We start from the raw sequence: 16804 nt of genomic DNA on the forward strand, positions 1-16804 counted from the left end.
AATCTGCGTGGGTTCTGGCAAGGAGTGGGAGAAAATTAAGGGAATATAATTTGGAAGGGTGATCCGGGATTATGATGCCCAGGTATGTGAGACGGTTATTCTTTGCCCATTGGAATGGAAAGGTGTCACCCCACCCCAATTTAGCTGCAGGGAAGAAGGCTAATGCTTCTGTCTTTGAGTAATTAATTTTGAATCCTGATACTGCTTCAAAAGAGTTAAGTATGTTGAGCAAATGCGGCATGGCCTCATGAGGATTGCTAACATAGAGTAATATGTCATCCGCAAATGCTGAAAATTTAAGTTCCTGGTTGGCTAGTTTAATACCTCTCCATTTTTTTTCCTTTAAGAAGTGTCTGAGGAGGGGGTCCATTGCTAGGTTAAACAAGAGAGGGGATAGAGGACAACCTTGTCTGGTCCCGCGTTGTAGCGTGAAGCGTTTGGAGTTATGGGCGTTGATTGTCAAGAAGGCTTGGGGGTTTTGGTATAGTGTTTGAAAAACATGTGAAAAGGCGGGGTCAAAGTTCTGGTGCCTAAGTATCCTATTGATATGGGCCCAAGATACTCTGTCAAAGGCCTTGTCTGCGTCACAGCTGAGGATTATGTTTCCCATCTCCCGTGATTCGTGGGATTTGATCATGGCCGCTAGTAAAGATCGGACATTGATCACAGAGTGTTTATTACGTAGAAATCCTGTCTGTGCAGGGTGGAGTAGTGTGGGCAGTATCAATTGGAGGCGGGAGGCGAGGATCTTTGTAAAAATTTTGAAGTCTTGGTTTAGTAGCGAGATGGGTCTGTAAGACGAGACTAAAGTATGATCTTTGTTTGGTTTGGGTAGAACAATGATTCTGGCTGTGTTGAAGTCGGGCGGAGCCGGACCTCCAGTCAGAATTGAGTTATAGAGGACCCCTAGATGTTTTTTGATGTGTGGAAGGAGTGTTTTGTAATAGGCTGCTGACAGGCCGTCTGGGCCTGGAGATTTCCCATTGGGGAGGGATTTTATGGTTAATTCCAGCTCCTCATCTGTAATGGGGGCGGTGAGACATATTTTATCGGTGTCACTAAGAGTAGGGAGGTTAGCTTGTAATAAGAAGTCCTCTCCTATCTCAGGCTGGTCAGGGGGTGCTGTGTAAAGGTTTTCAAAGAATTTCAGGAAAGTATTACTAATTGCTTCTTGGGTCAGTGAAGGCTTAGTGTGACTGTCTCGAATTGAGGGGATGTGTTTGGGATTGTTTTGGGTCCTTACCATGTTAGCTAGTAATTTTCCTGGCCTGTTGCCCCAGCGGAAGTATTTATTAGTTTGGAAAGAAAGGAATAGTTTGGCCTGTTCTGTGCATAGAGTGTCATGAACTAATTTGGCGTCCTTGTATTGTAGCCTATTGGTTTCAGTGGGGTCGGCCAATAATCTTGAGTATGTGGTGGTCACCTGTAGGGAAGCTGCGGACATCCTTTCCTTAAGGCGTTTTTTCTTTGTGGCAACATAAGATAGTATTTGGCCTCTGAGAACAGGTTTGGAAGCTTGCCAGAAAAGGTTCATGTCATTTGTATGTGTTGCATTGTCTTGTGCATAGTTTAAAAAGGACTGAGACAGATAGAGTTTAAAGTCTTCTGAGGTGGCTAAGTATTCTGGGAAGCGCCAATTGTAAGAGATTGTGCGAGGCGTGGTCAACGTGATTGTTAATGAGATAGGGGCGTGATCAGATAGTAGGATATTTGCTATGGTTGAATCTTCTACCCTATGTATTAGGGAGGCCGATACCAGCCAATAGTCTAATCTAGAGAATGTTTTGTGCGGGTGAGAGAAGAAGGAGTATTCCCTGGCGTCGGGGTGTGCGAACCTCCAGGGATCAAGAAGTTGTAGGGAGTCTAGCATCAATGAAAGTGTGGGTGGTATTGCCCTACTGGAACCTGACTGTTTAGGACTTCCTGATACATCTAACTGAGGGTCCAGGACTACATTAAGGTCCCCTCCCAAAATCAATGAGCCCTCAATCCAGCCCTGTAGGTTAACAAATATGTTTGAGAAGAAGGATGTGTTTGACCCCGTAGGGGCATAGATACATGCTAAGGTGAATCGTTCACCTTCAATATCCATCTTCAATAATAAGAATCGACCTTCCGGGTCCATCCATTCCTCCCTTATTTCATAGTGTAATGATTTACGAAAGAGTATTAAGACCCCTCGTGTCTTGGTGCTATATGAGGCGCTTCTAAACTCACCCACCCAAGTATCTCTCAATTTGTTTGGATCTGAAATACGCCAGTGTGTCTCCTGTAGAAACACCACATCTGGGTGAAATTTTTTAAGATGATTTAGGATTTTCTTCCTCTTAATCGGTGTGTTCAGGCCCTCCACGTTCCAGGAGACTAATTTGAGTGATGTCTTTGAGCCATCTACAGATGTCTCAGCTGCTCGTGAGTCTATCATTATCCAACACCCAGTCTAATGGAACTTGGAGAGAGAAGCCACAAGCAAAGGCCCGGCCCCCCGTCCCAGCGAGCGGAGGTAGGACGAAAGGAGTGTAATATGGCATCATGTGGGGGAGCATTTGGATAACAATGATGCACTGTAATACATATAAACTGTGATAACAAAAACAATATAAGCCATCGGTCAAAACATTTTTGGAATATCTGAACCCAAGAGGATGGTTCTAGGAACCATCTGTATTTAACTGAAATTGTGAAAAGATTAGGCAAAGGGAAAAAGGTAGGCACAGACAGAGAGGGTGGGTAAGCAATCTCCCCCCTCCCCTGTCCCAACATCATACATGAAAACAACATATTTATCTGTAACCAGACTAATCGACTGTGTAAATTTAGTAGTGTGTTAGCCATTAGAAAAATATAGAAGATTATTTATAACAAAAGCATACTTGTTATTCCAGGACACTCAGTCCGCGTCATCCATACAGGAGTTTGATCCATGGGTGTCAAGCGATTTGAGAAAGTTCCGTGCAGGTTCTGGGGAATCAAAATAATTTGGTTTTCCTGCGTGGAAGATTCTCAATTTTGCGGGGTATATAAGTTAGCAAATCTAATGTTCCGAGAGAATAGTTCTTTGCATATTGGGGAGAATTCCCTTCGTTGCGAGGAGACCTGAAAGGAGAAGTCCTGGAAGAGGAGGATCTTGGAGCCCTCATAGCAGAGACCGTAACTCTTGCGGTACAGTTCCATAATTTTCACCTTGTCCAGGTAATTTAGCAGTTTGAAAATTACCGGTCTGGGGCGTGATTGAGCAGATTGGGAGGGCTGTCTTTCGGGGCCGATGCGGTGAACTCGTTCCACTAGGTATGAGGTCGGTGAGGAAGGGAGATCTAGGGTTGAGGGGAGCCAGCGGGTGACTAAGTCCATCAAATCCCTTTGCCTGACCGTCTCCGGAAGCCCAACAAGACGCAAATTGTTTCGACGGTTGCGATTTTCCAAATCTTCAATTTTATCGTTCATGGCTGTTAGCGTGTTATCGTGAGCTTGTAATTGTGATTGGATCGCATGTTGGTCGTCTTCCAATGTAGAGATACGATCCTCAGCCTCTGTTAATCGTTGAGTGTGTTGTGTTATTTGGGCCGCAGCTGAGTTGATGGCCTCTAATAAGGGTGCCAGTTTCGCGTCAAACAAGGGTGATATGATTTCCGTAATCTCCCTGGCCCTCTGTACGGCGGATGGGCTGGCTCTGAGGTCAGTCGCCGATAAGTCGTCTGCATCTCTTTCGCCCGGCGAGGAGGGTGACCGCTGCTGGAGTGGGCTCTGCTCTTTGGGTGCCGGTTTGTTTTTATTTTGAGAGTTTTTATTTGCCCGGAGCGTTTTAGCCACGTATTTTTCCATGATAATAAATTTGTCTTCAGGCTAGGTGTAGCGAGAGCTATAGGCTGTAATGCCGTGTGAACGCGACTCAGACGTTGCAGAAGGTATAGGACGGTCAGGGGAACCTCAGGATATGAGGCGGCGGGGGGGTGAGAGGGGGCAATGGGGTCAGCAGGGCCCTGTGCGTAGCAGACTTGTTTGGGCTCAAAATATAAGGCTCACCTGTCGTTGCCGTGGGTTACAGGCAGCGACCAGCGCGGTACCTGTGTGACCCACAGCGTGGGTTGGCGGTTCACTTCCTCGTGGTTCCTGGTCGGGGGAGGTGTGATTGCGCCGCACACCTGTTGTTTGCCAGAAGCTGCCGGGAGTGGGGTGTTACAGGCCTCAGTCAGTCAGGGTGCTGCAGATTCCTCAGGGATATGGAGGAAAATGCCGTCAGTTAGGCCCTCCAGTGACTCTGGCTGATTGCGTAGTCCCCTTCAGCTGCACCAGGAGTGACGTAGGTGGAGTGTGGAATAGATCCGGGGTGGGGAAGGGGATCGCGGGCCTCGGCCGAGGTCCGCGATGTGGAGAGGGAGACCGGAGCTCGAGCGGCGGCTGCCGCGAGGGGTGTTGAGGGGAAATGTCTCCAGACCGTCTCTCCGGAGTATTTGCTGGCTGCTCTGGGAGTCAGGCGGGCTGGACTCGGATGGTCGCGAGTCCCAAAATGGCCGCCGCTCTGCCGGGCACTAAGCGTGTGCCGCTTTCGGTGGGCTCAAAGGAGGAGGGGAGCTAGCCGGGGAGAGCACCTCTTTGCTCCCTATTATCTCCGCACCCCGTAGATGTGGAAATGGGGCCCCTGGACCAAATATAGCCGGTATGGATAGCTATATTGGTAAGGTGCACGGAGAGCTCTTTGCTAAAAGCAGCCGATCCGTTCGGCCCGCCCACCGGAAGTCCATACATTCCATTTCTACCTTATGTATTAAGGGCCTAATTCAGACCTGATCGCAGCAGCAAATTTGTTAGCGGTTGGGCAAAACCATGTGCACTGCAGGTGGGGCAGACGTAACATGTGCAGAGAGAATTAGATTTGGGTGGGTTATATTGTTTCTATGCAGGGTAAATACTGGCTGCTTTATTTTTACACTGCAGTTTAGATTTCAGATTAAATTTACCCCACCCAAATCTAACTCTCTCTGCACATGTTATATCTGCCCCACCTGCAGTGCACATGGTTTTGCCCAACTGCTAACAAATTTGCTGCTGCGATCAACTCTGAATTAGGTCATAAAACTGGAGTTTTATAATCCTACTACAAAATAATTTTACAAACTCTGCTGATTGTTTGTTTGGCACAGCAATATTGTGAGTTATTACTAAAATTGTAATTGGATATATCTGCTGCTATGCACTATGGAACTACATTGGCAACACACTGTATATGATTTGTATTCATGGTTTTTCAATAAAAATCCCTTTAAAAAAAAAAATTTGTTCACTTTCAACCAATGAGAACCACCCAAAAATGTATAGTCCGGCCTCTCTTTAGTGCTGGAAACACTCTAGGTTTAATGCTGTCTGTACTTACGTAACAAGAATTCTATGTAATCTATACAGAATGTTTGCTCTGGGTGTCTAATGGTGTGTACACACTGCGCAATGCGCCGCATGGCCGGCATTGACTGTTCCGATGATATAGTCAATGTTAGGCTGTATGCACAGTATTTTTCCTTGCAATGCCGATCCCGTGGGACCGCGCATCGGCATCACAAGCTGTGAACACACGGTGCAATATGCACTAACTTTCCTATATAGTCAAAATCGTAAGAAAATTTAAGAAAATTAAGTGCATATCGCACCATGGGGGTCATTCCGAGTAGTTCGCTCGCAAGCTGCTTTTAGCAGCTTTGCACACGCTAAGCCGCCGCCTACTGGGAGTGAATCTTAGCTTATCAAAATTGCGAACAAAAGATTTGCAATATTGCGAAAAGACTTCTCTGTGCAGTTTCTGAGTAGCTCGATACTTACTCTTCCAGTGCGATCAGTTCAGTGCTTGTCGTTCCTGGTTTGACGTCACAAACACACCCAGTGTTCGCCCAGACACTCCTCCGTTTCTCCAGCCACTCCCGCGTTTTTCCCAGAAACGGTAGCGTTTTTTCACACACTCCCATAAAACGGCCAGTTTCCGCCCAGAAACACCCACTTCCTGTCAATCACACTCCGATCTCCAGAACGAAGAAAAAGCCTCGTAATGCCGTGAGTAAAATACCTAACTGCATAGCAAATTTACTTGGCGCAGTCGCACTGCGGGCATTGCGCATGCGCATTAGCGACTAATCGCTCCGTTGCGAGAAAAAAATAACGAGCGAACAACTCGGAATGACCCCCCATGTGTAAACACCTTTACACTGACATTTTACACCAAAAACAAAGGAGGGCTTTTATGTACTGTCACATGTCCCAGTTTTTTGATTCCCAAAAATAGGCATCGGTAAGAATAGTACACGGAACTGAGGGGCTTATTCAGACCTGATATCTAGGCTGCGTTTTCGCACAGCGGGCGATCAGGTCTAAACCGCAATGTGTAAGCGCGTTGCGCGGGTACAAAGCGGATTGCCGGTCAGTGATGGGTTTGTGCAAAGGATCTGTTGGCATGTTGCTCGCAAGGAGATTGACATAAAGAAGGCGTTTGTGGGTGTCAACTGACCGTTTTCTGGGAGTGTTTGGAAAAACGCAGGCGTGTCCAAGCATTTGCAGGGTCGGTTCCTGATATCAATTCCGTCCCGAACAGGATGATGTGATCGCAGCTGCTGAGCAGGGGTGTATCTACCCATTGGCCAGGATGGCACTCGCCAGGGGCGCCAGGCAAGGAGGGGGCGCCGCCTGGTGGTGCCACCCTCGGCCAAAGGGTAGAAAAGTAGTACTATCAGACTGTACCTGGTGAGAGTCTGTTACTGCTGGAGCGGCACCGGTGTCTGGCATCACAGCACTTGTAATAAGACTCAAAATAAACTACAGCTCCTAGCAACCCTTGTTGCTGGGAGCTCCCGGCAGCAAGGGCTGCTGGGAACTGTAGTTTATTTTGAGTCTGATTACAAGTGCGGTGCTGCTGGACACTAGTCTTATCACTAGTGCAGTGCGGTATGCGGTGCTGACGGACACCGGTGCCGCGCCGGCAGTAACAGACTCTCACCAGGTACACAGCAATTATTATACAGCACAGTGCTAAAGATCTATTTGTTGTTGAAGATAATAAAAAAGTGTCAGTGTTTTGGAGAAGGGACTGTAGTACCTGGAAAATGACACGATTCTCATGCATGTTAGATGTAAGTAAGTAGTTAGTAAGCGAAAACTTTAACTTGTTACGTGTAATAAAGAAAATACATATCTTACCTATTTCAAGGCCATGTTCAAGGAAATGTATAGCAGTTAGCACTTCTACCATCCAACTAATGGTGTTTGGTTAATGGCTGGGTCCATTTGAGGCTCATCTCACAGCAGCTCATTAGCAGTTCATTCGGGATGAAGTCAAGATGCCGGCGTTTTGCATCCCGGCGGTCTGAAAGCTGACGCCAGCATCCCGAAACTGCTTGGAATGCTGATGCTGGCATCTCAACATAGATAGGGATGCAGAATGTCAAATCTGGATAGAGTTGGTGCCAAAGTCTCCACTGGCAAGCCACGTGGGAGGGTTAGGGTTAGGCTGCGAGGGTGGGAGGGTTAGTCTGCAGGGAGGGAGATTAGGAAGGGTGGGTTAGAGTTATTAGGCACCACTGAAGAGGCTGTGGGGGGGGGGAGGGCAGATTAAGGTCAGGCTTTGGGAAGGGAGTGTTAGGGGAGAGGGATGGTGTAACGTGAATATGAGACACTACTGTGCGGTGTAATGTGAAAAGGGACACTACTACTATGTGGCATAATGTGATTTGGAAGTACTATTGTGTCCATGCACTTCCCCCACAAGACCATGCCCCTTTTCCAATACTCACACCTTATTTCAAATGTGTGTGTGTGGGGGGGGGGCACCAGCCCCTTACTTTGCCAGGGGCGTTGGACCCCTAGATACACCCCTGCGGCTGAGTAAGTCCTGGGCTGCGCAGAGACTGCACACGATCTGTTTGTACAGCTCTGCTACACATGCATTCGCACACTTGCACAGCGAAAATACACTCCTCCTGTAGGCGGCGACTATGCAAAGGCAGCAGTGCAAAAATCGCCTGCTAGCAATCAGGTCTGAATTACCCCCTTATTCTCTTCAGGGATACTGGCCCACATGTGTATGTTTATTTAACTTATTGAAGTATGAATATATATTTATAATGAAATCAGTCAATATATAAAATTATTGTTTGTCTTAATTTGAAATTTATTATCTTCTCAATAATTTTTATATATATATATATATATATATATATATATACATACATACATATATAAAAGTAAATATATATCTATTAAAATGAAAACTTTGTCCCTGAAGAGGTTATTGTATATTGCAGCTGAAATCATTATGGCATGTATAAGAGGAAGAACCCTGTTTGGAGAACTGATATATGGGTCACAAAGATGAATTTGCCCTGGAGCTAGGAGCTGCCAGCACGCATACGCTTTTTATTGAAGGCCCTTTTCCTCCTGTTTGCCCTGCAGCTGATTTCAGTTTTCCTCCCTTTGAAAATACTGTAATATTTCTGTTGTCATCACTTCTAGGAAACACCTTTCTTCTCTAAACTTTTATGATGCATTTGACTGTCCTGGTGGCACACTGCAAACTAGCATTAAAGTATTTGTCTTATGCTTTTATAACAATGGATACAGGAGTGTTAATGCAGAGCTGCATGTTTTTGCTCTGTTCATTCACTGGAACCAAGGGGGTCATTCCGACCCGTTCGCACGCAGCGGTTCTTCGCATGCTACAGGCGCCCTACAGGCGCTCTTCACACCGTCATAAGGGGCTACGCCCCCTTCACCCTTGTGGCGTGCAATATTTGTATTATATGGAGTATTACCTCCAATCATATTTGTGTGAGTGGTTAAATATTTCACGGACAAAGGGCATGCAATGGTTAAGGGGTCGTAGCCCCCTGCAATGGCGTGAACAGTGCACGCAAGGCCTGATGAATCAGGTAGGTGCTGTGGTTGGGGGATTGGCGGGTGTGGGGAAGACACGGATGGGGGAGGGGATCCGGGGGTGCTGCAGGTGGGGGAGGGGGTCCGGAGCCACCGCAGGAGGTGGAGGAGTGTGTGTGGGGATGCCACGGATGGTGCCCGGATATACTGCGAGTGGGGGAGGGGCGAGTAATGCTTCTCCTCCTGGAAGCAGCTAAGCTGCTGTCCTCCCTTTGGCAGTGGCTAACCTGGAGACTCGCACAGCAGCCAAGCAGCCAGTCACTATTGTTAGCACCAGTGTCCCAATGCACCGCATTACATGGAAGAAGATGCACTCAATAAACTACAGCTCCCAGCAGGCCTTAGCGCCGGAATGATTCGGCGCTAAGGGCTGCTGAGAGCTGTAGTTTATTTAGTGCGTCTACTTCCCTGTAATGTGATGCGTTGGGACACCGGCACTAACAATAGTGACTGGCTGTCAGAACTGACTGACTCGCTGAATCAATGTTAAAGGTGAGGGAGCTGTGCAGTGTCAGTGACACTGCACACCCACTGCACTGCACAGCACTGTCGCCTTTTACATTGATTCAGCGTCCAGACATTACCCTCCGTGATATCACCCACTCTATCCGTTACATTAGCCATCTCCGGTCTTCCAGGCCGGCAGCCCAGGTGCTGCGTTGCGGAGTCAGGGCCTCTGGGGATCTGTGCGCGGCTGTGGCGGGGAGGCACTTCTGTGACATCACGCGCAGAGGAGGCTCCGGGGCTCAGAGAGTATGTGGCACAGGGAGGCCTATGAAAGCCTTCCGCTGCGCCGCTTTCATACACATCTATGCCAGTGGCCGCAGCAGCTTTTGTTCCACCTGCGCCGCGGCTAGGCAGTGGGGATTGTTGATGCTGGAGGGAGCAGGCGTACTGGCAGCAGGACATAGGACGCTGCAGTAAAAGGATTTTTTCTCCCCCATATCTACAGTGCAGAGACTTGCTGCAGATGCAGTGGCACAGCCTCCAGCTGGACCTTTTTGGCAGGTACAGTACCTTTTTTTATGGTCTGTACCGATTTTTGGCTCTCAAAACTTACATTGAAAGTATAGGGAAAGGGGCATGACCATGCCACTTTACCCGTGGCCACATCCCCTTTTCGAATTTGTCCCGATTTTTATGTGTAAATTGTTGGAGGGTATGATGCAGTGGGCCTATTTTGGGATGTGGACCTGGAGCTGCAGCTCCATCAGCCCCATTGTTAATCCTGCTCTGGGAACACACAGCAGCCAAAGGGAAGAGCCTCCCATTGGAGGTAACCTGTGTGGGAGGGCGTTTCTCGCCCAATCAGCTGTGGACTGGGTGTGATAGACCTGCTGCTAACCCAATGAGAGCTCCTAGCCATGCCCAGCATTATACACAGTCACTCTGGGCTATTATATAGGATATATATATATATATATATATATATATATATAAAAATAACTTTTGGAGGTTACCATACTTTCCTATTTTGCACCACCCCTGATGAAGTCGACAATGATGGAATGCGTTGGATGTTTGAAATCTGTGTCCACATTTGGTACACGCTTGCATTCTGCCTAGGGTGGCACAAAGAGTGGTAACATTCCATCAAGCAGAAAAACCGGTATCAGATCCCCAGCTATTTGGTGGATATATACTAATTGCGATTTGTATTGGAAATATTGTTTTAATACATTTTGTAACATTTTTATTACATGCCAAAATGTGTTACTTACTATTGGGTACATTTGAATTAATGGTGTATCAACATTCCTGAGATGAAAACATCACTTGTAAGTTAGACCACATACTGTATGTGACAAACTAAGAGGTAGCATCACACTGTCTCTACCAATGAGCCCTTTTGATTCAAATTAAGTTATACAGAACATCCTTATCCTGCACTAATATCACTTATATGCAGCACCTCAAGATTTACCCCATGTTAGTGGGATTACAGCAAATAACAAATACAGTGGGGTATCTGGGGGACTTTAGTACATTGTATCCCATAGAATAAGTTTTGACCACCTCAGAAGGTTTTTTGCCCATTATTGGGCTACCAAAGAACACTTCCAATTTCTTACACAATGTAGAAGAGATGGAATTTTAAATACATTTCTCTAACGTCCTAGTGGATGCTGGGGACTCCGTAAGGACCATGGGGAATAGACGGGCTCCGCAGGAGACTGGGCACTCTAAGAAAGATTTAGTACTACTGGTGTGCACTGGCTCCTTCCTCTATGCCCCTCCTCCAGACCTCAGTTAGAATCTGTGCCCGGAAGGAGCTGGGTGCATTTTAGTGAGCTCTCCTGCTATTAAGAAAGTATTTTAGTTAGGTTTTTTATTTTCAGAGAACTTCTGCTGGCAACAGACTCTCTGCTACGTGGGACTGAGGGGAGAGAAGCAAACCTACTAACTGCGGCTAGGTTGCGCTTCTTAGGCTACTGGACACCATTAGCTCCAGAGGGATCGAACACAGGAACTTAACCTTGGTCGTCCGTTCCCGGAGCCGCGCCGCCGTCCCCCTCGCAAAGCCAGAAGACAGAAGCCGGCGGGTTGAAGCAACAAGACGTCAAAATCGGCGGCAGAAGACTCTTGTCTTCATATGAGGTAGCGCACAGCACTGCAGCTGTGCGCCATTGCTCCCACACTAACCCACACACTCCGGTCACTGTAGGGTGCAGGGGGGCGCCCTGGGCAGCAATTGAGTACCTCCTGGCAAAAAGCAGCATATATACAGCTGGGCACTGTAATATGCATGAGCCCCCGCCATTATTTTTACACAAAATCGCGGGACAGAAGCCCGTCGCTGAGGGGGCGGGGCTTCTTCCTCAGCACTCACCAGCGCCATTTTCTCTCCACAGCTCCGCTGAGAGGAAGCTCCCCAGGCTCTCCCCTGCAGAAGCACGATAGAGAGGGTGAAAAAGAGAGGGGGGGGCACATAAATTTGGCGTAAAAACAATATATACAGCAGCTACTGGGTTAACACTAAGTTACTGTGTGATTCCTGGGTCATATAGCGCTGGGGTGTGTGCTGGCATACTCTCTCTCTGTCTCTCCAAAGGGCCTAGTGGGGGACCTGTCTTCAAATAGAGCATCCCCTGTGTGTGTGGTGTGTCGGTACGTGTGTGTCGACATGTCTGAGGTAAAAGGCTCCCCTAAGGAGGAGATAGAGCAAATATGTGTGTGAGAGGGTGTCTCCGTCGACAACGCCGACACCTGTTTGGATATGTGTAAGTGCTAAGGTGAATTTATTGCACAAAAGATTAGAGAACAGACAGGGAATCTACCCATGTCTGTCCCTATGGCGCAGAGACCTTCAGAGTCTCACAATGCTCACTATCCAAAATAATAAACACTTATATCGACACGGAGTTTGACTCCAGTGTCGACTACGATAATGCAAAGTTACAGCCAAAATGGCAGAAAGGTATTCAATATATGATTATTATAATAAAAGATGATTTGCATATCACTGATGACTCATTTGTCCCTGACACAAGGGTACACATGTTTAAGGGGAAGAAAGCTGAGGTACATTTCCCTCCTCTCATGATGAAAAAGAGCGGGAATCTCCAGACAAGAGACTGCAGTTTCCCACAAAGAATTCTCAGGCAGTATCCTTTCCCCACTAGGGCCAGGATGTGATGGGAATCTTCCCCTAGGGTGTCACGTTTGCCCAGAAGGTAGCCCTAGCTATTCTCAGGGATCCTGCAGATAGCGTGCACATTCTGGTACACTACTCAGACCGGCGATTGTGTCGGCATGGGTTTATAGCGCTGGGGCGGCATGGACAGGTACCTTATAAGCAGAAATTGAGACCCTAGTATGTATATATATATATATATAGAGAGAGAGAGAGAGAGAGAGAGAGAGAGAGAGAGAGAGAGAGAGAGATATGTATATATATTAAAGATGCTGTCTTAAGAGATATATATAATCAAACATGCCCAAAGAGACATGAGTATACTGGGTCCTAGAGTCAAAGCTATGTCGATTTCTGCTTGACGTGTCCTGTAGAATATGCAATGGACAGATGATGCCAACTTAAGTGGCATATGGAAGGCTGAGGATTGTGTGGAGAAGGGTTCTCGGACCTGGTCTCCACGGCTATAGCTGGTAATTCGGATATTTTGCCTTATATTCCTGCACAGCCTAGGAAAGCACGTCATTATCAAATGCAGCTTTTCGAACAAAGAAACAAGAAAGGCCGAGATGCGTCCTTTCTTGCCAGAGGCGGAGCCAGAGGAAAGAAGCTGCACAACACAGCTAGTTCCCAGGAGCAGAAGTCCTCCCCGGCCTCTATGAAAATCCACCGCATGTCGCTGGGGCTCCACAGACGGAGCTAGGCCCGGTGGGGGCACGCTTTCGTAAGTTCTGCAACAAGTGGGTTCACTCCCTGTTAGATCCCTGGGCAATAGATATTGTGTCTCAGGGATACAAGCTGGACTTTGAGAAGATGCCTCCTCACTGACGGCCCTGCCGGCTTCCCCCCACGAGAGGGAAACAGGGTTAACTGCAATTCACAAATTGTATCTTCAACAGGTGGTGGTCAAGTTTCCCCTCCTTCGACAAGGAGGGGGTTATTATTCGACCATGTGGTAGTCCCGAAACCAGACGGTTCGGTCAGACCCATATCGAATTTAAAATCCCTGAACATATACCTGAAAAGGATCAAGTTCAAGATGGAATCGCTAAGAGCGGTCGTTACAAGCCTGAAAGGGGGAGATTTTATCGTGACTCGGGACATAAAGGAGGCATACCTTCAGGTCCCCATTTATCCACCTCATCAGGCGTACCTCAGAATTGCGGTACGGGATTGTCATTACCAATTTCAGACGTTGCCGTTTGGTCTCTCCACGGCCCCGAGAATATTCACCAAGGTAATGGCGGAAATGATGGTGCTCCTGCGGAAGCAAGGTGTCACTATTATCACGTACTTGGACGATCTCCTCATAAAAGCGAGATCAAGAGAGCAGTGGCTGAACAGCGTATCACTTTCTCTGAAAGTGTAACGGCAACACGGCTGGATTCTATATATTCCAAAGTCGCAGTTGGTTCCTACAGCTCATCTGCCTCTCCTAGGCATGATCCTTGACACAGACCAGAAAAGGGTTTATCTCCCGATAGAGAGAGCTCAGGAGCTCGTGACACTGGTCAGGAATCTATTAAAACCAAAACAGGTGTCAGTGCATCACTGCACTCGAGTCCTGGGAAGGATGGTGGCATCATATGAGGCCATTCCCTTCGGCAGGTTCCATGAGAGGACCTTCTAATGGGACTTACTGGACAAAGTGGTCCGGATCACATCTTTAGATGCATTGGTTAATCACCCTATCCCCCGGGGCCAGGGTGTCTCTCCGGTGGTGGCTGCAGAGTACTCACCTTCTCGAGGGCCGCAGGTTCGGCATTCAGGACTGGGTCCTGGTGACCACGGATGCAAGCCTCCGAGGGTGGGGGGCAGTCACTCAGGGAAGAAGTTTCCAAGGGCTGTGGTCAAGTCAGGAGACTTGCCTTCACATCAATATCCTGGAACTAAGGGCCATATACAACGCCCTAAGTCAAGCGGAGACCCTGCTTCGCAACCAATCGGTGCTGATCCAATCAGACAACATCACCGCAGTGGCTCATGTAAACCGCCAAGGCGGCACAAGGAGCAGGGTGGCGATGGCGGAAGCCACCAGAATTCTTCGATGGGCAGAGAATCACGTATGAGCACTGTCAGCAGTGTTCATTCCGGGAGGGGACAACTGAGAAGCAGACTTCCTCAGCAGGCACGACCTCCACCCGGGAGAGGGGGGACTTCATCAAGAAGTCTTCGCGCAGATTGTAGGTCGGTGGGAACTGCCACAGGTGGACATGATGGCATCCTCACGCCTCAACAAAAAGCTACAGAGGTATTGCTCCAGGTCAAGAGACTCTCAGGCGATAGCTGTAGACGCACTGGTGACACCGTGGATGTTCCAGTCGGTTTATGTGTTTCCTCCTCTTCCTCTCTTACCCAAGGTGCTGAGAATCATAAGGAAAAGAGGAGTGAGAACAATACTCATTGTTCCAGATTGGCCAAGAAGGACTTGGTATCCAGAGCTGCAAGAAATGCTCACAGAGGACCCATGGCCTCTGCCTCTAGGGCAGGATCTGTTGCAGCAGGGACCTTGTATGTTCCAAGACTTACCGCAGCTGCGTTTGACGGCATGGCGGTTGAACGCCGGATCCTAGTAGAAAAAAGGGATTCCGGATGAGGTTATTCCTACGCTGATAAAGGCTAGGAAGGACGTGACGGCTAAACATTATCACCGTATACGGCGAAAATATGTTGCTGGGTGTGAGGCCAGGAATGCCTCTACAGAGGAATTCCAGCTGGGCCGTTTCCTTCACTTCCTACAGTCGGGAGTGACTTTGGGCCTAGAATTGGGGTCCATTAAGGTCCAGATTTCGGCCCTATCCATTTTCTTTCATAAAAAACTAGCTTCTCTACCTGAAGTTCAGACGTTTGTAAACGGAGTGCTGCATATTCAGCCCCCTTTTGTGCCACCAGTGGCACCTTGGGATCTTAACGTGGTGTTGAGTTACCTGAAATCTCACTGGTTTGAGCCGCTTAAGACCGTGGAGTTAAAATATCTCACGTGGAAAGTGGTCATGCTATTGGCCTTAGCTTCGGCTAGGCGTGTGTCAGAATTGGCGGCTTTGTCATGTAAAAGCCCCTATCTGGTTTTCCATATGGACAGGGCAGAATTACGGACTCGTCCGCAATTTCTGCCAAAGGTGGTGTCATCTTTTCATTTGAACCAACCTATTGTGGTGCCTGCGGCTACTCGTGACTTGGAGGATTCCAAGTTACTAGATGTAGTCAGGGCTTTGAAGATTTATGTAGCCAGAACGGCTGGAGTCAGGAACACTGACTCGCTGTTTATCCTGTATGCATCCAACAAGCTGGGTGCTCCTGCTTCAAAGCAAACTATTGCTCGCTGGATCTGTAACACGATTCAGCAGGCTCATTCTGCGGCTGGCTTGCCGCCTCCAAAATCAGTAAAAGCCCATTCCACAAGGAAGGTGGGCTCTTCTTGGGCGGCTGCCCGAGGGGTCTCGGCATTACAGCTTTGCCGAGCAGCTACTTGGTCGGGTTCAAACACTTTTGCAAAGTTCTACAAGTTTGATACCCTGGCTGAGGAGGACCTTGTGTTTGCTCATTCGGTGCTGCAGAGTCATCCGCACTCTCCCGCCCGTTTGGGAGCTTTGGTATAATCCCCATGGTCCTTACGGAGTCCCCAGCATCCACTAGGACGTTAGAGAAAATAAGATTTTACTCACCGGTAAATCTATTTCTCGTAGTCCGTAGTGGATGCTGGGCGCCCGTCCCAAGTGCGGACTTCTTCTGCAATACTTGTATATAGTTATTGCTTAAATAAAGGTTATGTTATGGTTTCATCAGGTTTGTCTGATGCTCTGTTGTTGTTCATACTGTTGACTGGGTATGTTATCACAAGTTATACGGTGTGATAGGTGTGGCTGGTATGAGTCTTACCCTGGATTCCAAAATCCTTTCCTTGTAATGTCAGCTCTTCCGGGCACAGTTTCCTTAACTGAGGTCTGGAGGAGGGGCATAGAGGGAGGAGCCAGTGCACACCAGTAGTACGAAATCTTTCTTAGCGTGCCCAGTCTCCTGCGGAGCCCGTCTATTCCCCATGGTCCTTACGGAGTCCCCAGCATCCACTACGGACTACGAGAAATAGATTTACCGGTGAGTAAAATCTTATTTTTTTGTATATCTGTATGTGGAATGATTTTTATGAATGCTTTATTTTTATTGTGAATATCTGTTAAATTTCCAAAAAAAGCGTTCTTTGGTAGCCCAACAAAGGGCAAAAAACCTTCTAAAGTAGTCAAACCTAATTCTATAGGATACATG

This window comes from Pseudophryne corroboree, chromosome 7 (genome assembly GCF_028390025.1).
Source record: "Pseudophryne corroboree isolate aPseCor3 chromosome 7, aPseCor3.hap2, whole genome shotgun sequence".
Classification (NCBI taxonomy): domain Eukaryota; kingdom Metazoa; phylum Chordata; class Amphibia; order Anura; family Myobatrachidae; genus Pseudophryne; species Pseudophryne corroboree.